The following is a 27,618-nucleotide window of genomic DNA, read 5'->3' as shown; positions in this document are numbered from 1 at the left end:
TCAAGGGAAGGGATTGTCCCGCTTTCTTCTGACTGGTGCAGCCTCACCTTGAGCACTGTGTGCAGTTTTGAGCACCACAGTGTAAAAAGGACATTAAGTTATCAGAGAAACTATTAGGTCCTTGGGTTTGTTCAGCCCCGAGCAGAGCAGGCTGAGGGCAGGCCTCATGGCGGCCTGCAGCTCCCTCACGAAGGGAGCAGAGGGGCAGGCGCTGAGCTCTGCTCTCTGGGAACAGCGACAGGACCTGAGGGGATGGCATGGAGCTGGGACAGGGCAGGGTCAGGCTGGGGGTTAGGGAGAGGTTCTGCACCCACAGGTGGTCGTGTGCTGGGACAGGCTGCCCAGGGACGTGATCACAACACTGAGCCTGCTCAAGAAGCATTTGGACAACACTCTTGCAGATGTGGTTTGATTTTTGGATTGTCCTGTGTGGACCCAGGAGTTGGATTCAGTGATCCTTGTGGGTTCTTTCAACTCATAATATTCTATGATTCTGATTCTATAAGTCTCTCATGTTGATTTATCCTTTAGTTTGGTATCCAGAGCTTTGTGCTAAAGGCACTGACATGGCAAGAACTGTTCTTGTTTTCTATCTTTGCAATCTCTCATTTAGTGGCTCTTCTGAAGGGCTGTGATTCAAATCAGCTCAGACAGAAGCATCTTGATGCTTTGGGGTAAAAATGAAAGAAGGAGAAAGAAGGAGGTTAACTTCTCATCCATTTTTGTGTAATGACTTATCTAAAAGCTGTATTCTTTGAATGCCTCTCAAATCAAGGACCTGACAATGATGTAGATATAGCTCAACTTTATACGTGTAAGAAAGAAGCTTAATGCCCATCTAGTCCTGCATGTGGGTGCAGACAAGCCTCTGCTTAGGCATCCTGGGAGTTTACTTGGACAAAAATCCATTGCTGTAGCTGAGGAAAGGTAACATTGAGTTTTGGACATAACTATATAAAGCCACAAGTAGAACCTAGTTCACTTGGTGTTACTTCCAATAGTTTCTAATGAACATTGGGAGGGGGAGGGGAGGGGAATAAAAAATTAAAAATTTAAAGGAAGGTGAAAGATTTCAGTCAAACCATAAAAGGAAATGAATTGCTAATCCATAAATAATACCAAAGTGACAACTCGAAAAGTTTCTCTGCAAAAGTCCTTCATACACTTCTGCACTTGCCCTAAGATAGTCTGGAAAATATTTAAATACTAATATTATTTCCATTGGTTTTATATTTTATAATTTATATATATTTTAATTTATATATTTATAATAAAGGAGAGCATGCATCTCTTAATTTAAGTCACTATCTAATCGGATGAAATTTTTCTTATACTTTCCTGATTTGCGATTCCTGGATCTAATTTTAGAGATAAGTTACTGTTAAATATGTTAAATATGATTTAGAATGATGAATACTATTACAGCTTCATAACACCTTGACATTTCAGTTTCTCTGCCAGTTCATAACAATTCACCCTGTGATTCACCCTTGTAAGAAATGGCCACATAACCTTAAGCATGACCACAAAACCTCCTCTAGCTATCAACACTATCAATTTCATACAAAGTTCATTTACATAAAAAGCCTTGTTTGCATTGACTCTGATAAAGTATAAAAATTAAAGGTTCTGTCACAGGTATTAGAAAACATCCTGTTGTGAGATAGTATTCCTCTTCAGTAGCAGCCACATAACAAAAATTATTGGATTTCTATTTCACAGCTATATTTAGCCTTACCCTAAAAATCCTCATCTTGATACCTGATCAGACAACAGAGCTAATTTCATAACTGATTAATTTTCAAGAAGGTATAATTATCCAAACTGATTAATAATAATAATAGTAATAATAAATAATAATAATAGTAATAATAAAAATAAAAACACGGTTGCTGAGGCCAAAAGCAAATCATTGTCACAAAGAAGCTGTACAGGAGCTAAAAAATGGCTTGGTGGAGCTGAAAAGATTTGGTATCCTAACTGATTCAGTTCTAACCTTTCCTATAGACATTTGCTGTTTCATGGGTATTGTGTTTTATCCCCAGCAGGCAACTCAGCATCACCCAGACAATTGCTCACTCTCCTCTGGTTGGATGGGGGAGAGAATCAGGAAGGTTAAAGTGCAGGAGAAGTCATGGGGTGAGATAAAGACAGGTTACCTGGTAAAGCTAAAGCCATGTGCACAAGCAGAGCAAAACAAGGGACTCATTCACTCCTTCTCATTGGAGGCAGGTGTTCAGACATTTCCAGCATTGCAGGGCTCCCCACACATAATGGTTTCTGGGGAAGACAAACACCATCACTCTGAATGTCCCTCCTAACTCCTTCTTTATCCCAGCCTTTATCGCTCAGCATGACGCCACGTGCTATGGAACATCCCCTTGGTCAGTTTGGGTCAGCTGTACTGGCTGTGTCTCCCCCAGCTCCTTGTGTAGCTGCAGCCTACTTGGTGGCAGGGCAGCATGAGAAGTAGAAAAGTCTTTGGCTCTGTGTGAGCACTGCTCAGTAACAACTGGAAAGTGACAATGTTATTACCACTATTTTCATAAAAAAATCCAAAACACAGACCATATGAGCCTCTATGAATAAAATTAACTCTGTCCCAGCCAAAACCATGATATTGTGTTGGAGCATTTATGTGAATCTTTGTTATTTATCTGCCCGTGAGTGCTGCAGAAGAGCAGTGTCTTGTGTATTTATCTTGTAATAAAATTAATATAAATAAACAATCAAGTGTTTTGGTCAAACTTTGGACAAAAAGAACAGAGCACAGGATAGTGTCCTTTCTGTTGGACAAAGAAAACGGACCTTTCAGTATTTTTTCTACTTTTTTGTCTTCTCAGAAATCTGTGATGTGTGAAAAGTTACCCTAAGGTATAAAAGGCAAAGATCCAAAGACTCCTCAGGTCACTACAGCACTTTATCATAAGAAAATATCATTACTGACATTTTGAAAAGATCAGGTGTAATAGTCTGACAATAGTAAGTATGCATTACCTTTGTTTCAGCTTCTATTTAAATACTATCTCCTTTAACCCAGTATGAAATCTATTTCTTAGAACACCTTGATTCCATGTACCAAAGTAGAAACTCACTACCTGCCTGTGTACTGCCTGAAGGACTCAATTCCTATGTTTTTGCCATGTTTATCTTTTTACAAGATCAGAACTGTTGCACATTATTTTCAAGTCTTGTTTGCAAAATCACCATAAATGAAAAGAGAGACAGAGAAGAAATAAAATGGCCATGCCAGTTCTTATTTATATTGTTATTTTACCCCTATTATTGTGGAGAGGGGAGGAAGGAAGAGCGGGTTAGTCTCCAATTGAAAGAAAATAATATGATGCTCTAATAACTTAGAGCATACAATTTTGACAGAAGTTCAGAAAAAAAAAAAGAAAAAAAAAAAAAGGAAATGTCATACTGAAAGCACCTGAGGGATTGCACACGAATATTCTTATTTCTGAAACATTATCTACAGACCCTCAAAACAGCTGCTTTGTCTTTCTCCACAGGTGCTGTCATTAACGATGGGGTTTCCCCAATTACAGGAGGGTTCCAGTGTCAAAGAGAGGGCAACTGCAGAAACCTGGTCAAAACCTGTGGTGAAAGGTGTGTTAGACAGCTTTGGCATACTCAAATAGATGTGCCTGAAGACCCAAAGATGCAGTTCACAGCCATAATATCTATGTTCAGCAGAGTCCATGGAGTACCACTTCATAAATTTCCCCTTAATTGACAAATAGGATAAGATGTAACATAAGCATTACTTCTTAATATCATCAAACTAACACAAAGTAGGATTTCTGAACAAATTAATTAGTATTCAGAATATTTCCAGAATTCACTTTAAATATTTCTTTCCTTCAAGCACATGGTTAAGCACTTTAATATGATTCAGTGTAATATGACTAACAGAATTCATTAACATGGTATTTAATTATTTGGCTGTGAAATTTTAGTTTCCCCATCTAATTGTAAACATCTAAAATACAAACTGCAGTGACTGCCTGACACCCCTCTCATAGGAGAGGGTGGAAAATGATAGACAAGTAATGAAAGGAGAGAGGTTTTTGTTTTCTGAAGAACAAAGTTGCAAGAAGTGGTTGGAGTAAGCTTGTGCAGCTTGACCAACTTCAGCAGAGTGGCCAGAGAGACCATTGTTAGACATTGTTAGACTGAGTTGCATCTTTGTCCCAACACACTGTAAGCTGCAAAAAAATTGGGAGATATAGGGCAGGGGCGCGAGACTGATGTCAGTGTTATCATCAGCAAACCACTTCCAATTGCACAGGAAGCATAAGAGGCGATGACTTGAAGTGCTACACAGAAGACAGTGATATAGCAGCTGCAACAAGCTGCCAGTTAAAACCAGGTCATGCAACCAAACTGTTCTGTCACCTTTCCAACTTGTATCATCTACTGTATTGGCACTTATAAACAACACAGTTCATGGGATCAGCACCCTGAAGCTACAGATCAATTTTTTCTTGAGTAGCGTACTTCATCATTATAGACCTGGGATTTCTTGTGGTTCTGTTTTCCCTTTAACCATTTACTTTTGTTCCAACACCATCAACAGTGGTTGTTTTTGACAGTCTTAGCAAGTCTGCTTTAGCTAGTCACACTTACGGTGAATAGCTTTGCGTGAGTAGGATGGATTTGCATATGCTAATGTGACATCTGGCCATTGTGCAATTTCTTATTTCTGTAACCCTTGAGTAGAAGACGATCTTCCTAGAAGATAAGTTAACAATAATCACCACTTGAGCACTCAATTTAAGTCTTTTTCGCTATAGGTGTCAATCTTAATCAAAAGATCTATTATATGTAAGTCAGAAGGCAGACCAAAGTAAGCCACTTAAAATACCAGAAGGATATTCCATGTTCATTCAGAAATAGCTGGTTTGCTTCTACATAGTCAGAACTTTGAAATGAAGAATCAGAATTTAACCAAACTTGGATATTACAAGTTTTATCTGTCCCAAGCTGAGAGTTAATTCAGATGTAGACCAATATATAATACAATTATCCAACGACAAAATCTGCATTGTGGTTAGCGGTAGTATTATAAAGACAAATGTAATTTATATGACAGCTTAACAAAGGTCACAATGTAACCAGCAGGGAAATAAAATATGACTTTTTAGCTAGAATCAATACTGATGGTGTATTTTACAAATATCTTCTTTCACCAACTACATTTAGGGTTTTCAAACGTAATCTCAGAAGGAATTTTAGACCTGTGCAAAAGAGTGCTTTAAGTAAAGGAACATCATTAGTTCAAACCTTTGAAGTTCAGAAACTATAATCTCATAGGTAATTAAGCATTTCAGTTTGATTCCAGAAATTTCCATGACAGACATAAGATTATTTTAAAGGGTGCTGTCCAACTATATTTGGGCCAAAAATATGATTTTAATAAAAATGAGCTTTAAAACAAATTGCAAATATGTTCATGTTATTTTTATTAATTGAGCAAAAACTCTCTGAACAAATACATATGTTCTTGAATCACTTGTAATCCAAGACAAGTGCATCAATAATGGTAACTATTATAATGACAAGTATGCAAAAAGTACTGTGGTTAAAATAAATCTCTTTTTTTTTTGCCTTCTTGTAGAGAAAACCACTTAAATTTTGGTGAGATTCAGATCACCTATGTTGTCCCCACTCAGATGGCATTAGGAAAATAATCTCAGTAAGTAATTTGAACTGTGATCTCTCAAATGAAAGCCAGCTGAGGAGTTATCTATGATTTGTACATCCATTCTGGACAAAAAAAAAAAAAAAAAAAAAAAAAAAAAAAAGTCATTTAATCTGTGTTTAAGATTCAGCCTGTACACAGAAGCAACCTCACTGGAAATGCAGGCATTTAAGTCTGAAAGCAACAGCAGGAGAAAGCCTTTCCAAGAATAAATATTCAGATGCTTGTTGTAATCTTGCTGTAGTTGTAGAATTAGTATTAGATGTAGGAAGTCAGTTCTACACTTCTAGACAGGATTTACCAGCACACGTATCATCGAATGTAGATGCAGGGACACCCTCTCAGAAGCAGGAGAGCTGCAACCTACAGTGTTTGTAGCATAGTATATCTTGAAATCCCATCGCGTGTCATGGAGCACTTCTAACTGACTGAGTTTGAGGTATTCTGAGCAAAACCATTGTAGGCACTTCCTGTTGAGTCTGGACTACTATGCACGTGGAGAGCAGCAGTCACGAGTCCAAAGGAGAAGAGCCCATAGCTCCAGCACAGCAGCTAAGGCATCCAGCTGAATACAGCAGACTCAGTACCTTGATCTCTTGCTTTGGTAGTCTGAAGTATTTGAAACTAGACAACTACAGTTGCAAATAATTGAAAATGCCATTTTTAATAGGAATTATACATATATATTTATATGTAGTGATTTCCACCAAAGATATTTTGCATATTAATAAGGTGGAAATAAATTTCAAGTTTTAAAAGTCAGCTGGAATGTATCTTTAAAAGATACATTGCATTTGTGAGAAAAAAAAAAATATTTTTCTTTGTAGAGAAAAAAAGAAGCTTTTTGTCAAAATTATAAATGAATAATTTCAATAATATTTAAAGGCAACATTAACCCATTTATGACATACATGCTCCCATTGCTTGTGATTACAATTCCAGTTCAAGGAACCCAATAGGAGAAGCAGTGGGAAAGGACCACGGAAGAAGGGTCTGGAATAGTAGAAACCCATGGTCACTTCTGAAAATATAGAAATACTTTTTCGTTAGATTGTGTCCAATTATTGTAGTACATTTACAGAGCCATAATTACACTGGATCACTAGAGCAGCTTCTAAACCTTTTCAAATGTAATGTTCTGTTGATATAACTATAACACATTTTTGCATTATACATATTTCTTTTGATTCATATAATATTGTTAGCCAAAAGTATACTAAAATTTTAATCTGGGGTGTGTAAAAGACAAATAAAACATTTAAATGTATTTCCAAAATAAACTAAATCTACAGTACAAATGATGCACTTATCAATTGTAATACATTATGTTTTCTGTCTCATTTCAGAAGGTATTATGGTAATAATTTTGGATTTTAGCCAAGTGCTCAGCAGAGGATTTTAAACATCCTCTGAATAGACACATTTAATAGCTTTTAACCGTACAGAGCACTGCTCTTATCAGTGAGTAGCAGGAAAGTGATTAATATACTTTGGGTAAACTTACACTTGGCCTTCTTTGGGTGGAGAAGGAGGCATCACTAAGGGCTGAAATCTCTAATTATATAAGAGGATATAAAAGACAGCAACTCACAGACATCAGATGCATATTCTGTAGGTCTACACAACAGATGGTGGTGTCTGGCAGTGTCTTTTCTTTTAAACAGAAAAATATTGTTATAAAAATATTCAGAATACATTTTTAGTTACTTAACCAAATGTGTGGATGAATTAGTGGGAAACGAAAGTCATGATGTGGTGCAGGCAGGAACAAGAATTTTCTATGAAATCTCCTTATTTAGGATTCTTCCACTCTTAAACTGCTTTCAGCTTTCAGACACACTGGTGTGTTCACGTCCTTGGTACTACCTATTTAAATGCATCCAAAACCCAAGCATTTCTATTACATTTAATTTGTATGGCAGTGCATTGGGATATCCTGAATACCATGTTTTTACCCCTTCCCAATCCATTACTGTTAAAAAGAATCACTATTATCAGCCACAAAGAGAATTTTCCTTTGCAACCAAAGTTCTCTGAAGGGAGAATCCTCTGCAGACCTACAATTTGAGTGACAAGTTCTTATGTGTGTCTCATTATGAGTGGGTTAAATTAACATATATTCTGCCAAGCTGAAGAAAATAGCTGTGGCTAATAAGGGAACATGCAGGAAATAGTCTGTAAATCTGACTATGATGAATTTTATCAAGGTGATCCAATACTTCTGGGGGTCAGGTAAAAATATTACAGTTATGTTCAAATCTAAGCAAATCCAATGCATCTGGGCTGCTTTTCTGTTGGAACAGGTATTTCAAACTCTTCTCCAAAGAGATCAGCTCTTTCCCCTGCAGTGCCAAAGAGTGAGTTAGAGTGAAAGTGGTCACACTGGCTCCTAAGCCACAATTACAGAGCTCTACACATAGTCAGATGTCCAAAACCTGCAGGGAGACTTAAATGAATGAACATGTTCTGCTGAAAGGCTTTTCTCAGTTCCGAAATTGCTTCTTTTTGTAAAATTGAATGTGACTACCTAATCCCCTTAAACAATAGACGTAGGAAGATGGCACTCATACCTTGAAATGGACGTTATAGAAGGAGGAATGAAAATACAAGTTTTTCTGAAATGTTTTTTTTTTTTTATTTTTTTTCTGCACACATGCTTCCACACTGGTGGAAGGTTTTAAGCAAGGTTTTACTCTGGTGGGCTGCTAAATTCCACCACAACCTGTCTCTCACTCCTCCTTCTCAAAGTAAAAATGATAAGAAAATACAATGGAAAAGACTCAAGGGCTGAGATAAGGACAGGGAGATCACTCACAAACTATCATCACAGGCAAAACAGCCTAAGCATAGGGAGATTAATGTAATTTAGTGCCTATCACTTGTGGACCAGAACAATGAAAAGCTAAAAGCAAACTAAAAACACCTTCCACCCACCCACTTCCTCTGTCCTACCCCTGAGCAGTGCAGGGGAACAGGGACTGGGGGCTGCAGTCAGTCCCTGACTCTTCTTCGCCACTTCTTTATGGTCCCTCTCTGCCCCTGCTCCCTGTGGGGACCCTCCCATGGGATGCCATCCTTCCTGAACTGAACCTGCCCGAACTGAACAGGCAGCAGCTCTTCAGGAACTGCTCCCACATGGCTCTGTCCCACGGAGTCCATCCATCCCTCAGGAGCAAACTGCTCAGCACAGATCCCCCACGGGTGGGTGGCAGCACCCCACAGACCCCCTGCTCCTGCGTGGGCTCCTCTCCACGGGCTGCAGCTCTGGCCCAGGGCCTGCTCCTGCGGGGGCTCTCCATGGGCCACAGCCTTCTCCAGGCCACATCCACCTGCTCCACCGAGGGCTCCTCCACCCATGAGGGGGCTGCAGCGTGGAGATCTGCTCCATGTGGGATCCATGGGCTGCAGGGGGACAGCCTGCTCCACCAGGGGCCTCTCCCTGCACAGCCCGCAGGGGAACTGCTGCTGCCTGCCTGCAGCACCTCCTGACCTCCTGCTGCACTCACCTGGGGGCTGCAGGGCTGCTTCACACTCCTCTCTGCCAGAGTCACTCACAGCCCAGCTCTGGGCAGCAGTGGATTCCTTCTGGAGCAGCCGGAGCTGGCGCCTCTCTGACATGAGGCAGCTGCTGGGCTCTGCTCACAGAAGCTGCCCCTGCAGTCCCTCTGATACCCCAACTTTGTTATGTAAACCCAGTACACATGGTAAGCAATCTGGAGATTTTCTGGAACAAAGATACTCAGCAGAATGATATCACCCTTCCCAGTTCTTATTGTCACTGGAATGTTTTGACGTGGACAATTAAAATTCATTTAAAGTAACAGTTGAGACAAAACCACCAGTTTCCAACAGGCAAAATCATAATCAAAGAAATATTTCATAATGCTAGACACAGCATTTCAAGAACAGCAGATCTCCATGACGTCTCCAGTCAGACTTGCTCATCCTGTAAAGAACCTTCGATCTATTGAGATGGAAAGAGGTGTCAATCCATTATGGTCTTTATTTAAAAGACCTTAAAATACGAGACAAAAAGAAAACACTAGACAATGATGATTCTGAAATGAATCATCAAATCTTCCAAAACATTTCCCACAGGTGTTTAATATTACTCACTATAAAAATAAATAAATAAATATTTTTCACTAGAAAAATAAATAAACAAATAAATTCTACAGTATTTAGTGATATCTATTAAAGTCTGACTGTTATTTGATAAACCTGTAATATATTCTAAAGCAGCTTCCATCAAGTGACACTTATATGAGGTACAAAAACGAATGATCAAATTAACCAAAACAAATGAGATCATACTGGTGGCAAACCCTGCTAGCAAACCTCAGCACAAGAGAGATCCAGCAACTCACCATAACCAAGCCTCTTCTTTGTTTCCCTCACCCCTTCCTACAAGCATTCACACTGTGTGCCCTAAAAGACAGCCATGCATCATACCACCTCTGATCAAACATGGACAGCCCTTTCCAAATGTGGCCCCACATAGGGAATGCCCTATCACACAGGAATTCTTCCTTCAAATAAGGCGATTCCAGTGTGAGTACATCTCCTGATCTCAGCTGCAGTAACATCATAAAGTTAGAGAAGCGATCTTAGACAGGGAGGTCTTAAGCTGTTCAGGACTTAATCAATAGCAACAGGCATTCAGGGCAGAAAAAAGCCCATATAGCACTATCTCACCAAGGAAAAGCCAATTAATAAGCACTCTGTGTTGAAACAAATAAATGTATTTTTTTTATTTGTATTTATTTATTTATTTATTGTCTATGTCAATAAGCTATACAGGGATTATTTGATTACTTTTTTAATCACTACTTGAAATAAAAAATCACAATAGGGAAGGTAGAATTTGTAACCTTAATAAAAATAGTATGCCTTCCTTGTACTGAAGTATGACAAGCAGTCTATAGTTTTGAGTTATTCTTTATACTTTCCACCGACAGAGGAACCAAAGGAACTAATAGTTCTATAAAAACAGTTTACCCAGTTTGTAATTCACAAGCCTTAGATCAGAGTTAGTTCAAGCTAAACATATTAACATTCCTAAAAATGGATCTTTTCTCCTAATGCACTTGATCAATGTGCAGAGCTTTGATCAGAGAACAACTTAAAGGTGCCTTCATATTTCATACCTGTTACTTTTATATCCAAGGAATGGGTACTGCCACTTCAGAACAAAACCATGAAAGCCTTTGCAACACTTTCATTAAAAAAAAAAAAAAAAAAAAAAAAAGTTCAAAAGGAAAAAAAAAAAACACAATACTTTTGCATCTCGTACTCAAGAACAAAGGTGGTGTATAATAGTTCAATATCTCTTTCAGGTCATAGGTGTATTAAGAAAAACATCAAGGATGATTCTGTCTAGATTTTTAAGTAAGCTAAAAGACACATACTGCACTTTAATCTTCTTTTGATGCATACACTTGACAGGAGCTACAAAGGTACAATATAAAGCTTTTGAGTATTTTCCCATATATCTTGTTCAAGATGGAGGAACACATCTTCTTCCATAAAATATAAATACTTATAGCTGTACATTATGTATGTGAGGTTATACAAATGAATAAGTTCCCTAAAATGTACCAGAGCTGAACTGCAACAAGGATGTATGGGTTATTGAAAGAAAATGAGCCTTGTCCACTAACAATAACAAAATGAAACCCTTTCTCAGTGTGCACCTGATCAGTTGTCCTGATGCAACTCCAAAAACTTAATTTGACACTCTGGAGTCATGCTGTTTTAACTAATACCATATCCTGACAAATTCTCTTTTATATTAATTTATTTTTTGTACTGGTTGGTTTATTTACTTTGCTATATTCTGGTATTTCAGGTGTGTCATGACAAGCCACTCAGAAAGTTACACAAACTCAAAAAAAAAGTAAAAAAATTAATCAACATTTGTTACAATTTTTAAATTACACTTGTTTACCTAGAATTGGACTTTACATATGTCTTTACATATGCACTTTACAATGTCATTTGACTTTACAATGTCATAGCAATAATAGCAAAATTAATAAAAATAAATAAACATAGCAATAAATAAAAAGCTATATTTACTATGTTAATTACAGAATAACTCATGTTATAGATATTACATCTGATTTTAACAGTTGTAACTCTCCTTTTCAAAGTAAGATTTTTTTTCTGTTATCAGTGGTATTCTTTATGTAAGAAACTATAGACTTGTGAGAGATTAGTTATCAGCACACAAAATTGCAGTGAAATAACTGTAAACAATTCATATCATCTTATTGAAAGGAATTAATTCTAGGATGAGGTTGATATGTCTGTAATGCCTCATGCCTCAAACACTGGTCTCTTAAAAACCTTACAAAACTGAATTTCAGGAGGACTGCTACACTAATACTCAAAATATACATAAAAATAGACTTCAGTGAGATCAATTGTATGTGTCTTCTGATTAGATCAATTCTATTAAAAAAATACATACTCTGAAACCTTCCCCAGGAAAAAGATGCACATATTCAGTTTAATAATATGCTTTCATAGATGCAAGAATAGAAATAATTTAATGGTGAATTTATTTAGCGCTTTTAGAAGAAAATGCTCAGAAAAAGAGTGGGATTTGTTAAGGTGGGGTGTAAGTTACCACTGACACTATCAAGATAAAAGATTTATATGAATACAGCAAGGAAGGCAAAATATGTCGTAGGATCTCTTTGGAAGAAAAATGGTAAACAACATCCAAAGACAACTTTTACAGATTGCCAGCTACTTGATAGCCAACAGATAGCCAACAGATAGCCAAATCATGATTTTCATATCAATTCTGGAGTATTTTCTTAAGAACAGGAAAGCATTTCACCTGTATTTCACCTGTATTTCAACTGCTATGGCCATACATAAAACTGCTTTATTGGAATAGACATGTATGGTTATGTTATTTCAGTGGAAGTTTGTCATATTTCATGAAAAGTTATATTCTATGGAAAGAATAGTGAATTTTCCAAATAGAGAGTCAGTGTTTCTGTTTTGGTTTGGCTTGGTTTCATTTGCTTGATTTGGTGATTTTAAATGCTCATGTTTGTTTTATATTTGAAGGGAAAAGGCTATCTTTTAATATATTTTCATGTTTGGCAAACTAAAAATCATTCTGACATTACCATGCCAATTCTAGAAAAAGAAAGAAAAATGAAGTAAAATAGGAAATAGACTTACATCACCTGTTTCTATTGTGTTAATATACACATATTTTTCTGAAGAAGGAAGCTTATTTTTTTCAGCTGCTATTTAAATTTTCAGACACAAAACATTTTCAGTACTATATATATATATAAAATAAAATATTTAGATCTTCATAGCTCCAATAAACCTCTAGTTATCATAAAAAGTTGGGCTGGAAGGAACTTCAAGAAGTCATCTAGTCAACCATCCGTACTTCATGTTTTGAAACATACATACTACAACTTATTTATGTACTAGTAATTACCCAACAAGTTGATTATATTTTACCAAATGCAGCAGAATTTCAGTCCTTCAGCCAATATTACATTGTGGTTAAGCCAAAAAGAATGCAGCAGCAATAATATAAACACACACTATGGCACCTTCTAAAGTCTCTGGTCCACTACAATTTGTACAAACACTAGTCTCTTAAAAACCTTACAAAACTGAATTTCAGGAGGACTGCTACACTAATACTCAAAACATATTTCTCAGCTTTTCACGGTTTCATGCTCTATTGTTCCTCTTTTCTGGTACTCCTTCAGGAATTCTTGCTTTATAAAATGCTATCGTGAAGGGTTGAAGGATTTTTTTCCTCCCACTTGTATACTGTCAGGGGATGCTTTTTGAAGACCTCCCTTTCACCATCAAGAGCTAGGGAGGCAGACCTGATGGCCTTGTGGGATTTAATTAGAGTTCACCAAGTTAGAATCTCCAAGCTCTCAAAGCCCTAATTTAAATATAAGTTCAGTCACTCTTCAACTGTTCCTTAGGTCCTTATTAAAATTTCAAGTTATTAAAGAGAATATTCGAAGTTTTTTTTTTTTGCAATAGATATAAACTAAACTAGAAATGTGCCTCACTCAAGCCACCATTCTGTGTTAAAACTCTTGCCTATTGCTTGTGACAAAACTGTCTCAAAAAGAAAAGAATCAGCAAAAACACATTTACACTATTCAGTGACCAACCGGAGAGCTGGAGAGACACCTGCATGGCCAGAATGAGCTGATATTGGAAAACATGCACATATCAAAGGCACTTGTTCTGGGGGTATCTGACCTAATGTAGACTTGCAGTAATAACAAGTACTATTGCTCCCATTCTGTGTGATTGGTGTAATATTTTTTCCGTTAAGATGTCATTCAAAAGGCTCATTTTACACTGATGACACATCAGATCCATTTAGAATAAACTTTCTTGTCAATCAAAGCTTTACAACATGTGGCTATGCTGAAGGAACTATATATAACCAGGTTTATGACTGACAATGTGGCTACACAGCAATTTTAAAAAATACAAAACACACTGCATTTTTAAATGATATGCTGGCAGCAGCATTCACACCCCAAGAAAAAATGACTCCACAGAAAAGTCAGGTTAAAAAATGGCAGTCAGAAGAGAAAGAGCTACTCTGATCTTGGGGAAATTAAGCAGAAAGGAGAAGGTGTAGCACAGGACAGCAGAAAATTGTCTGGCTCCCCACTCCTTCATGGAGAGTTGGCAGGTGCAGCTTCTCATAGCATTTTCTCTATTTTATCTTGCTTGTGATTTGAAACAGTCTCACTGATTCCTAAAATTATAGCCAAGATCACAAAGCTTCCCACTGTGCTTTTCATTGTTTCCATGTAAGTATCAAATCACTTGAGTTCAGGTTTGTATGTTTCACAGTGATGTCAGCAAGAAGTAATGGGTAGAACATGATCACGAACACCTCTCATTTGTCTGATTTACTTTAATTCTGCAGTTGTTGCATTGACAGTCTCACAATTCATATATACTAACTTAAAAGTACCTGGGTTTGGGACTAAAAGGCATCTGGAAATTAACCGGAAGAGGATTAAATAATGTTAAATGATTTGGGTGTACTTCTGGTAAAATTTCTATTAATACTGATTTTATTTTATTTTTTTAATAAAAAGAAGTCAATCTAATATTTGTATGCTGAGCAGATTAATCACATATTGCCAGAAATATATGTCAAAGTTAAATTGCAAATGTAAAGGGAAAAATTTCCTGCCTGGACTTTCACTGATTTCATTGCAGATATAATTGAGGTTACTCTAAAAATATACACTTATCATTCAAATTTTGCACATATTAGAAATGAACTCAGGCAGTTAAATTTAGATTTGGTTAAAAGTTTGAATTTTCTCTCTTCTGAGAACTTTTGAGAAAGTGTTGGAATAGGATGAGGAGATTGGAGCCAGTGTTTGGTTTTGACTTGACTTCCAGACTACACACACACAAAAAAAATAAATAAATAAATAAAATAAACCAAATGAAAACAAAACAGATTACAGGTCATAAATTAAATATCATCATGTATTAATTCCCAGCGTCTAGGCAGCCATTTACACAAGGTTCACAAAAAGAAGTGCACTTTCTGTATTTGTAATCTTAAGTGAATTTTCAGACGCATTGCTCACAGGGACACAGAGTGCCTTCCCAGCTTTCCTGCAGCCCCTTTTAGGCAGTCAAAGGCCACTGTGAGGTCTTCCTGGAGCCTTCTCTTCTCCAGGCTGAACAACCTCAGCCTGTCTTCACAGGAGAGGTGTTCCAGCCTTCTGGTCAAATTCATGGCCCTCCTCTGGACTCGCTTTAATAGGACCATGTCCTCCTTGTGGGCAATCAGATTCAAGGAGCACTCATAGAGCAAGTTATGCATATCTAAATTTCTAGTATTGATTGTATGCTCCTATTTCTCAAAAGCTTTTCAAGAAAATATAGACTAGGAAAGAAGTTTAATATGTAGGAAAGTTGAGAAAAGCAAGTTAAACTGGAAGGTTTAACATTCTGGGCAAATATATTGTAGGTAGGTGAATTTCAGATTTCTGCATGGGGATCTAGTTAATTGATTAACAATGGGTATTGCAGATCTGAATGTTGACATAATTGCCCAAGGGAAAAAAATTAATTGAAAATGTCCTGCTAAAAGGAAAAAAAAAAAAAAATATATATATATATATATATATGTAACATATGTTAACAGCACAAAAAGTCATTAACATGCTGATATATTAAAGATTTATAAGGACAACCTGTTGTCTACAGTTATAACGCAAAGAAAGATGAGCTTGAGTTTCTGACAGCTATTCAAACTATCTTTAAGAGAACTAACAGGGCTGGCAAAATCATGGTCTCCTTTTTCCACCTTTCCACATTTGTAACATTTGTCATCTTTTACTATCACCATTATTTTATTATCATCACCATTTCACTATCATCATCTTCTTGGTAATTCATTTGTAAGAAATAACTATGTCTTGTGCTGGAACCTCATATATATATCAATAAATAAAAAACCTTCCATAGTAGGATATAGCAATTTCATCACATTTTCTGTTAGTTAGGTCGTTAGTTTTGGGACCAGAACAATACCTTTAAAAGTAGACAAACACAGTTGCTCTTGCTAATATTAACAAAAGATAGGAAACACTGGGGTTATCATTTTTAAAAAACATGCGCACATATATGTGTGTGTGCAAACATATAACTCTTTCTCCATATCATCTGAAAATAAATAAGAAATAATAAAGAAATAATAATCTTGATTTTGACTAAAAACTGATTCAGAAAGCATCATACTGTCAATAAACTCTGATTTTATTTTATATTTTTGATTAGCTCCTTTCAATACAGAGAAAATATTTTTCTTCAGTTTTGCATAGTTCCCCTTTAGAGGGGGAAGAAGTGAATTAAAACTATGAGACCACTAGATTCAATTCTGTCAATTAGTCAATTCTTCCTACTAATGTGCAGAAGAAATGTTCCTCACTTGCTGTAAGAGACACAAAGTACACACACACATGCACACAAAGAGTTAAAGGGGAATGTAATTTTTTAAGCCCAAAACCAAGCAAGCAAACAAACAAAACACCTTGCTGCCTAGTTGCAAGTGACAGGAAAGCAAGGAATTAATGACAGTGAAGATATGAGGCATGAGTACTGGTCTCCACTTAAAATATCTTCTTAAGACAAAGATCAGGACCAAAAGGTATAAGATATGATCAACATGTACTTTCAAATGGAAGGAAATAATTGTTTATGGTATGTAGTGTTCATAGTTCACTTTGTCTCAAGGGTTACAAAGGACGTAGGAATTTCCAATATTGCACATGTAGTGGATTATTTTTCAGCATGTAGTCTAACCTTCATTCTTAAAATAAAATTCCTACTATTTTCAAAGGTGATTTGCCGCTCTGTGCTGTTTTGTTAATGCCAGAAATTGCTGTAGAAAGTAAAAGAATTTATCCAAGACAACCATAAGCATTTTCTACAGCAACAATTAAAAAAATATTGCAAGGTCCTCCTCCTTGTAGAAACTGCAATGCCCATGGCATTTTTCTTACGCAGACCTTCTATTTCATCCTAGATTTTTGGCAGCCTTCCATTCAGTTTCTCCTTCCTTATTAAATCTATATTGTTATCTCATTCCTCAGGATCTTCATGCCTACAGTTATGCCATGCTGTCTCTAAATCTGTCATATTTGAGTAAAGTCATTGTCTTGCATTTATGTGTCAAGGTTTTGGTAGCAGAGGGGCTGCAGGGGCGGCCTCCATGAGCAGAGTCCAGCACTGCCCCATGTCAGAGAGGAGCCAGCTCCAGCTGCTCCAAAAGGGACGTGCTGCTGGGTGGGAAGGTGGGTGGAAGGTGTTTTTAGTTTGCTTTTAGCTTTTCACTGTTCCAGTCCACTATAGGCAATAAATTACATTAATCTCCCTATGCTGATCCTGTTTCACCCATGATGATAATTGTTGAATGACCTCCCTGTCCTTATCTCAACCCTTGAGCCCTTTCCAGGGTATTTTCTGCCCTTATTTTCTTTGAGGAAGCGGAGTGAGAGAGAGGTAGTGGTGGAGTTCAGCTGCCCAGCAGGTAAAAGTGGTATTTATGAATTAGAGAAGATGTGGGCTAAAGCCAAGAAACAGTTCAGTCAATAGGCTGTAAAAGTAGAAAGAAACGGGAATACTATTCATTTAATAAATTAATTAATTAATTGGTCTCAACTATGAGGACACTTTTGATGCAGGTGCTCTATAGAAAGACTGGAGAGAGAAAGAGGGTTGGGACCTTAATTTTTTATTTATTTTTTTTCCCTGTGAAACTGACATCAAAGGTTACTACTTAAAAACATGAAAAGAACCTGGACGGTAAGTGGAAGATTTAAAAGAAACTGCTAGGAGTTCAATGCAGAAGTACTTCAAGAAGCTTAATGATATCTAATAATTTCTCCAAGTGACTGTCACTGAAGATAGTTTACACAATGCCTGTAGGGGAGTCAAAGATGTAAAACTTTTAGAAAGAACATACAAGCAGATGAGAGCTTGTGGGAATGAGCACTGGCAGCTTACCATGACCCTCCTTTTCCCTGTATCAAAGTCCATGTTTCATATTATGAGTACCTAAGTGCTACTGCCCTTTAAGAAAAGCCATTCCAGACCAGGTAAAGGATCAGCCAAATGCATTATTTTGTGTCTGGCAGTTTTCAAATTACATCCATACAGAGTAGTCTGAAAGCAGAACAAGCTTTTAGTGATACATCCCCAAACACTGTCCCAATCTTCAACAATTTGTGGATCAAGAACATCACAAGTCAGTGGCGATACTTTCTTAAAGAATGTATACATTTATTTATACATATATATACAGAGAGAAATTTTAAAATTATAAGTAGAATTTGACTGACATAGCTTAGCAAATACTGTTACAGTGTCCTTGAGTCTATCACACGTTCTATGATTGTACTGCTGCTCCATCTGCAGCAGTTTCCAAGTCTGTAAAACAAAAACAAAACAAAACAAAACAAAAAGAAAAAAAAAAATAAGAAAAAAAAATAAGAAAAAAAAAATAGGTGCCCATAGCTAAAACCTTTTGTCTTAACCAGGATTCCACAGGGAGTTTTGCAAAGTATCTGCTCCAGCACTGCAACCCCACAGCACTGACCCGTGCTATGCCAGAAGTTAAGTTTTGCCAGTACACAAAATTAATCCTATCTGCTCAATAACATACATCTGAGATGGTATATTGTTTTTACAAGAGTTTCCCAAAATAAGGTGTGGGCTTTTTTTTTTCAAGTGATAGCTAAATATTTTTGTGTCATAGAGAAATGGTCCTGTGTATGGTTTTGGAAGATGCTCATTATCTTTTTACAGGAAACATGATAAATTTTCTGTTTGTTAAAGGAGGGAAAAACAGGAGGAAGTTTTTTAGTGATTTCTCATGTAAAGTCTGCAATGCATTGAGTAGTATTTTGTCTCTAGCACCTATGAGCTTTCTCCTTTTCTGACAGGCAAATGGTTAGAATCAGTTAAAGGGATATTGTTAAAGTGTACAGCAAAGCATATACAATTGAATAACTGCCATTGAAAGTGACATTTCGATTAAAATTTCCTAAGCGTTTATTATAAAACATCTGTTGCTATTTATTTATTTACGTATTCCAATTCAATATTCTTTCACATTGCAGTGGTGCATTAGTGTCTTTCTCTGTTGATTATTAAAAAAAAAAAAAAAAAAAAAAAAAAAAGTTAATTGATTAAAAATGCTTATAGATAAAAGTTATTTCCCTACTCTAACTTAAATGATGATGTGAAATATTAAGTGAAATTTTTTAATAGGAAGACATGACCACAAAACAGGAATACAAAATGCTTCAACAAAAATGTTCATACATGTACAAACGAATTAGCTTTAAACTAGCTCGCTTGGGTACAAAACCAGCGTACTTGTCCTACCTCAATGCATCCTTGTTTAAATCTGTTGAAGACAGTACATTCACTGTGACTACAATATGGACATAATAACAACTGGAGGAATTTTTTTCTTCTATCACTTTGAATCATCAGTGCAGAATGAGGAAAATTTAATGTATTATATTGAAGCCTATGGGGCAGTAGGGGGGAATTGCAGGGTTTTGTTTGTTTGTTTGTATGTTTTGCTTTCCAAATGTTTAACTCTTTAAAGAGCTAAAATATAGTGGTCAAATCTGTCTGCCACCATCTCTGTGCAGGGAATGATTCCAAACTGCATGTGGCTTGTTCAGTACAGCCAAGCAAAGGAGATTTAAGGTCAAGGAAGTTCATAATTTTTCTTTCCTTTATTTTTTTCACTGCAAGTCTAGAAAACTAAATTTAATCACTAAAAAACTGGCATCTTTTGCCAGTAGGGATATTTTCATACACTCTAATGGATTATTTTTGCTCTGCTTGGCAGGGGACCTTTTCCTCCATATGCAACAACATCACACATTGAAAGTTATATTAGATGAGTAGAGACTGGATACCCATTTTACATTTCTGCAGTTCACCCTTTGAAATCCACAGTCTTTGTTCTTTACACAGTATTCCTGTGCTGCTGACCTTCCAAATGTTTCTTTAATTTCTGTTCCCTGCTGCACTGCAGGAGTTTTATGAGGGTGAACATAGAATTAGTAGTCCATTTCCATTAGTAGTAAATCTGCTTTTGCCCTTGCAGGGGAACCTTTGCTTCAGTGTCTGTACTTTTGCAAAAATAATGAATTCATGCAAGAGGTTACCCGGATAACAGCAAACCAGGGTTTAAAATCTAACCTGGTATGCCACTGCCTCAGGGCTAAATTCTGAGCTCATTTAAACAGGAGAGATGGGCTACAAACATCCCAACAGCCCCCTGGCTGCTCCAACCACCAAAACACATGCAGAAGCTAATGATCCTTTAATTTAACTGTGCTGTGAGTACTCTGTTTTCAAGAAAACAAAAAAGACCTTTAATCAGGATTTCCTCGCCCCTTTCATTCATTTACCTGAATGGTGCTTGAGCTGCTTTAGTTCTGGTAAGTTCCTGCACCCCAGATCATCTTCAGAAATAGATTAAATGGTTTTATTTATTTTTATATTTCATGATTATGAATTTGCTATTTTTGCTATAATTTCAACAGTGCTCTAGAAAACTGTTTATGTTGTAAAGTCCACATCCAAATTACAGCATCAACTTTTAATGAATTTCTCCAGATATTTTTAAATGAGAAGAAATGAGATATATAGCTTGAGGTTCCAAAATAGCACAAAGATCATCATTACATTTTTGAAACATTTTTCACAGGACACAGAAAGTGCAAGACAAGGCTTAAATATGTAATTACCACACCCAGAAGTATAATAAAACTGAAAAAAAAAAAAAAAAAAAAAAAAAGAGAGATAGAGAGAAATAAAGAAAGAGACAGAGAGAGAGAGAAGGAAAAGGAAGGAAGGAAGGAAGGAAGGAAGGAAGGAAGGAAGGAAGGAAGGAAGGAAGGAAGGAAGGAAGGAAGGAAGGAAGGAAGGAAGGAAGGAAGGAAGGGAGGGAGGAAGGGAGGAAGGAAGGGAGGAAGGAAGGGAGGGAGGGAAAGAGAGAGAAAGAAAGAGAGAGAAAAAAAAGGGAAGGAAATAACGTATAATTAATTGAATAGCTTTAATTTATTTGTATCATTTTGAAATTAGGATGTATTTTATCTTTGATGGTGAGCTAAAAATTTGGCCATTCTATTTAAATATATATTATCAGGAAAAATAATTATTATTATTTATCAGGAAAATGCTCCTGTACAAGTATTGTACTTTCATTATATTAAAATAACTAGAAATATAAATGTAAATACCCAATGACTGCATTATTTGTTTTATTTTTTTATCAGTGACAATAATGTCTAAACAGCATTATTGACATGCATTACCAGAAAGAGAAAGGGGAGAGGGAGAGGGAGAGAGAGAGGGAGAAGAAGAGGGAAGCAAGGCACCTGATCATTCATAAGAAAGCAGCTGCCTAAATGAGTGTTTTGTCTGAGGCTGAACACCAGACCCCTGAATAACGTAGAAAAGCCAGAATTGTCAATAACTTGCTCCACTGAGTTCTTCACAAGAATGACAGAACAGCACTAGAACAACTTCCCTAAGCAGAAGTTTATCTAATCAGTCACTTCCATTTCAGTGCAGGAGTTTTACATATTTTGAGGAGCAACTACAAAATATTTTTTTCCACTGGATTTGAATATTTAAAAGTTAATATGAAGAACTTCTTAATACTGATCTACTTATGAGTGAAACAATGAATATTAGAGTGTTAGGGAGGTTGGAATTAGCCTAAGGATATAATCTCTGTTGAGTTCAAGGCTGGATGGCTTGTGGAAAAAAGAAACCTATAAGCACTATAAAGACCCATTTTCCCAGCTCGATAAAACAGGCTGGAATGTGGTCTGATGGTTCACTCCTTACCAGGTGGAGTGCTTGAAAGACGGTTCCAGTTATTCTCCTCCTGCACTTAAATTCAAGTGGAAAGATAGCTCCTGCTCTTTTTGTGTTTAATCAGGTCTACAATCGGTTAATGAGACACAAATAATGACATTTTTGTAAATATATCTCCATGTGCATTCTCATCTGACTCTCCAAGGCTCCAATATTTGAACTTTCCAAAGATGTGGAAAGACATAGAAAAGAGGGATATTTTGATTAATTAACTGAAACAAAACTGAACATATTTATTTTTGTTATATAAAACAAATGACCCGTGTATTCTGATTTACTAAATAAGACTCCCAGCCCTTTTCCCAGATCTTTGTTCTGTTCTGCCATAAAACATGACTAGCTGCAACCTAGACATATTTTGGGGGAATGAGAAAGCATCAGAGAGCCAACCATTTCAGCAGTATCCAACTCTCCAAAATGTTTCTCATTGCAGAACAGTCATAGCTGCTCACAGTTGTAATCTCTTTGTCAATATAAATCCGAATTTCTTACTTTCTAAATCAAATGTTTATAATGTAGTTCAGCAAAACTGCAAAGTAGTCAGGAATGCTAACATTTTAAAATAGAAATGGCTAAGAATATGAATAGGATTTAAAAAAATAATAATAATAATAATAAAAAAGTGGGTTACTTCAGGCAACTTTCCACATAATAACACAGTAGGAAGAGAGCATCAGAGAACAAGATTTTCCAGCAAAAGTGGGCAAAGAAAACTTTCGGGATTATCAAAGTGAAAGCATAATTGTGTTGGCAAGGAAAGGTCTGAAGAAAATGTCTTCCTAATATGACAAACAACTCAGTATATGCAACGGATGAAAAGTGAATATTATCTACCTTTGAGTGGATGAAAGAAAATAGAAAGCAACTGAAAATGTACATTTCTTAGGTATCTGTTTCTGCATGTTTGTTGTGTTTAATAAATAAAAAATGTAAAATTATTGTAAAATTAGATGCAACGTTTGAAACACATTTAATTTGAAATATTTTGAACATTTGAAACTCTTGAAATATGAAAACATTTGCATTTTAATGTTGTGTTTCTGATAAGAGAAAAGCCCTTCTTTTTGTAACTGATCAAGTGATTGTCCTGGTCATATATTTCTCCTAATATTTGGAACTGGCAGCTGCCAGATGAGGTTAACTTCTGGTGCAAATGTGCATAGTAATTTCATTATTTGGAGAAGTTTCTCTTTTACAAGAAATTTTCAATTCTTGCTATTTAAGAACCATGTAAACTGGTGGTTGCTTGCTCTTCATACTAATGACTTGTAATATCTGTGTAGCAAGACATATTTTGAACATCCAGATATGTATCAACATAGAGCTTCTCTGAGGGATAAATTGAAAACTCCATACTCCACACTTTTCAGAAGGCTTATAAATATTACATAAATCCTTTAGAAATAGCCCGGCTATAATTAATTGTGCTGATAATGAGATCAAGTTTTCCAGACCTTTTCCCTACATGAGGTTATAATAGAAACTAGAAGCAAAGATGCACATCCTGGGATGAAAGTTATGATTTGCATGTTTTATAAATCAGTACTTTTTTTTTTTTTTTTTTTTTTTTAACAGAAAGAAAATTCTGAAGGAAAGTAAAGCCAGACTTTGCCATGTTACTGCATTTTTCCGACCTTGATTGGTAGGACCTATTGCACAACATCAAGTTTCTCACGTGCTTTAATTAAGTGTCTGTTGGGATGTTTTGCTGAGGGAGGCTTATGCTGCTGTACAATGCAAATAAGGGTGGCTGAACCTAACCCTTAAGGCCTCAGTCACACTTAATAAGAGACTTGCTATTGATTTCCACAGGCTTTGTATCAGGATCTTAGATTCTAGGAAGCAGATCCTTAAAACCAGAGGGAGGATGTAAAGGTAACACAAAGGGGGAAGTTGGTCTTCCTCTCATGGGACATATCCACAACAAGGACATGAGATAACTACAGCTTTCAGCAATGACTGCTAAATTCAAGTCATACATGCTTGGGTGTTTTGTTCTGACATCTCTCCTACTCAGCACCCATGGGCTGAAGTGGCAACCGCCATATAAATAAACCCAGTTGTGAGTTAAGACTAGTTATTAAGCATCTTCAAATACATCACAGCATCATATGCATTAGTTAAAGAGTACATTTTTCCTTCTCAGCAATACTATTTTGAATAGGAAAAATGCTATTTGCATTATGTAAAATGGGAAGAAAAAAAAAAAAGAAGAAAAAAAAGCACATCCTCAGAGAGTTGTATTTTACTGTAATTGAAGGAAACAAAGTACCCTGCAACAATTAAGGGTGTTACAGGGTACCCTGTAACATTTAATAGTCTCTTTCATTAATACAGTATTAGGAACAAGCATAATAACCATTTCTTAAAGTTAAATAATCCTCCTCCCTCCCCCCAAAATAAACAAACAAACCAAAAACAAACCAAAAAAAAAAGAATTTTGTTAATTTAATCTGCTAAAAACATTTAAGTGCCCTGCAAATTTTCTGATGAAAATTTCTGAGCACTGCCATAGATAAGGATGGAAAAAAATAAATTGCAACTATTCCAAATTTTATTTCTCTGTAAGCAATATCATCTCACTCCCTGCAACGGTAGTCCTCTTTTTTCCCATCCAAAAATAAAAATGGTGATCTTGTTTTAAAGGATAATCTAATTTATTGTTAATGGTTTGAATCATTCAGGGGGTCAAAGGCATCTTTTACATCAATTTGCAAAAGCAAATTAATGTTTTGAAGGAAATGTAAAAGTCAAGTTGCTTGGGAGTACATTAAATTATATGCTAGTTAATGGTGTTAGAGAGATGGTTTAAAAATAAATTGCCCATAATACCTTTTAATAAAGGAGCTAAATGCATTTTTGTTCACTGCTAAAAGCAGATGCCTATTTGGCACTGTTTTGAATCCCATTTGCCATGTATATTTTGATTAATACTACGCTGGGTAATCTGCACTACGTGGTCTAGGTTCAGTAACCTCACTGTAAAATAATGAGCCTTCAAGAATAAAAAATATGTTCACTATAAAGTTGTATATTCTGAGGGGCTCTGAACATATTCAAATGAAATGGAAAAAAAAAAAAAAAGAAAAAAAAAAAAAGAAAAGAAAAAAAGAAAAAACGTTTTACCCAGTAAATTGTAAATTTGCTCACAAGTGCATTTGTATTCGATTTGTATTTAGCTTTCCATCTGAACTCCGAAAACAGGACATCAGTGTTTCACATATGTTTTCTATACTTATTCTTTGAGTCAGCTGCCACAAGACCCTGAGAAGCACCAGTTTTAAGGGAGCTTAAGGCACCTGGGATGCAGCCAATAGCAATGAGTTCACTCACTAAGTAGTGTCTTCAGAAAAAGGTCCAGCACTCATATTTTATGAAATATGTAACATGATTTACCCAAGGTTGTCAAAAGAGATGAATTTCAGCCAAATGCAAGGTAATAAATAGTAATATGTGCTGCATATAGTTGACTTATAACCCTTGGCATTTTGAAACGAAATTCTCTTGAAGAATTCATTTTATACGTCATAAACTTTCCTATTGTTTTTCCTGTTTTGACTGTCTTTGTCATCAGATTTCTTGTGAAAAGTGTTTCTCAAAACTGTAAATGAAGCAATATTTTCAAGAATAGTTATATAGGTCTCTATTTCCATGGTATTCTTGGAATAAGAAAGTTAGTAGTGTAGAAAAATGGTCTATTTCATTAAATCAGAACCTAGGGGGAAAAAGAGGCAATAAGGTAATGTATATGTGAGCTTTTTTATTATTATTTATTTAATGATTATAGAAAAACCTTTTCCAAGGTTGAATGTTATTTGTTTTCATGACATACTCATGTTATTTGGAGGAAAAGAATAATTTACGGTTTCTTTATGATTGTTATTAATCAATTTTGTGATAGAATGGAAAGTGCATTGATCCAACCATTTACACAGGAAAAACAAACATCTTTAAAGTAAGTGTAATTGAAAATGTGTATTATATTCTGATGTGTCCACTTTAAATCTGCTGGCATAAACTGTATATATGTGGCTATAAGCCCTCAAATATGAGTGAAATGCACGTCTTTTACTGCCACCCCACGCATCTGAATTCAGGCTTCTGTACCACTACCAGCCTCAAGGTAACAAGGCATTGGCAGGGTGTCCTTACTGCACGTGAACCCTAAAATGGGTTTGTGGACTTCCAGACCTCCTGTTTTAGAACATACGTAAACTTTTAAAAAATCTCCCAGAATTGTGAAGTGTGCTGGCTGATTCACCTCCCCAGCCACAGCAGGAGCACACAGTGTGTGCTCTTCACAGAGCCTCTGAGCTCTGTAAACATGCAGTGAAGTTTCCCCAAAACACTGCCCCAGCCTCCAGCAATCCATGATTTAGAGAGTAAGGACCACAACCAGTCAACCAGGACTGGCATCTGAGCTATCATATGCTGTAGGTAAAGTCTCAGACTCAGGACATAGGTATGGATATACCAGAGCAAGATTTCTAAAAATATCCAAAATAAAATTTAAAATAAAATAAAATATAAAGCAATAATAATAATAATAATAATAACAATGACAAACCAACAGTGGACAATCTGGCTTTTCACCTATTTAACTTATATGCAGAAAGAGAACTGATCCATGTAATTATCTACTTTTCTATATAGAAAGTCCTTTCTCAAAAGCTTTTGAACAATTGTCTTTCTTGTCATGTTAAGGCAGGAACTATAAATATGAACCAACTGGGGAGGAAATCCCCCTAATTGAATTTTAGGATCTAGTTAAAGAATGTTGAAACGTTATGGAATAGAAACAAAAATTATGAGTATCTGAACAGAGTGGTTTCTCAGTAGTGTTTGTAACCATTGCTCAAGTAATACATTAACAGATTTAATCTCATCTTGCCACAATAAGCTCCAATGACAGTCAAGGAATCATAGAAGCACTCTTAGGGTACAAGTCTTGAATTCTAGATATTTTTCCATGAGTCATAAAATGGGGATAGAGGACCAGTTCAGATGCAGAAGTCTGCAGTACTTCCCCACCAACAACATATTAAGAAAAAATATTGATCCACTCCAGAACCTTTTATTTCTTTATTGTTCTAGTATAAATTGCAATGAGCTGTTGGAAAGAAGCCAAGAAGCTGTTGGAAAGAAACAAACTTGTTCAAGTAAAACCTTAAAAAATTGATAGGAAATGAAAAATACTTTTCGAAGTTTGGAAAGGTACATAGGTGCTCCTCTAGTGAAGGAAGCAAACTTGTCCCAGGCATGCTCTTCAGATATAGTAAATACTAAAACCCAAGTTCCTCTGTGGCTTCCATTTTGTGCTTTTGTGCACACCATAGAGAAAGAGGCAAACAATATATTAGAATTTTTGTGTGCGCTTTTAAAAAATAAGCATCTTGTAAGCATAATCTATAAGTATTTGGAAACTATTGATTATGAAATAGAATTGT

This window comes from Netta rufina, assembly GCF_964035555.1.
Source record: "Netta rufina genome assembly, chromosome: Z".
Taxonomy (NCBI): Eukaryota; Metazoa; Chordata; class Aves; order Anseriformes; family Anatidae; genus Netta; species Netta rufina.
Note: the sequence above shows the minus strand (reverse complement) of the source record.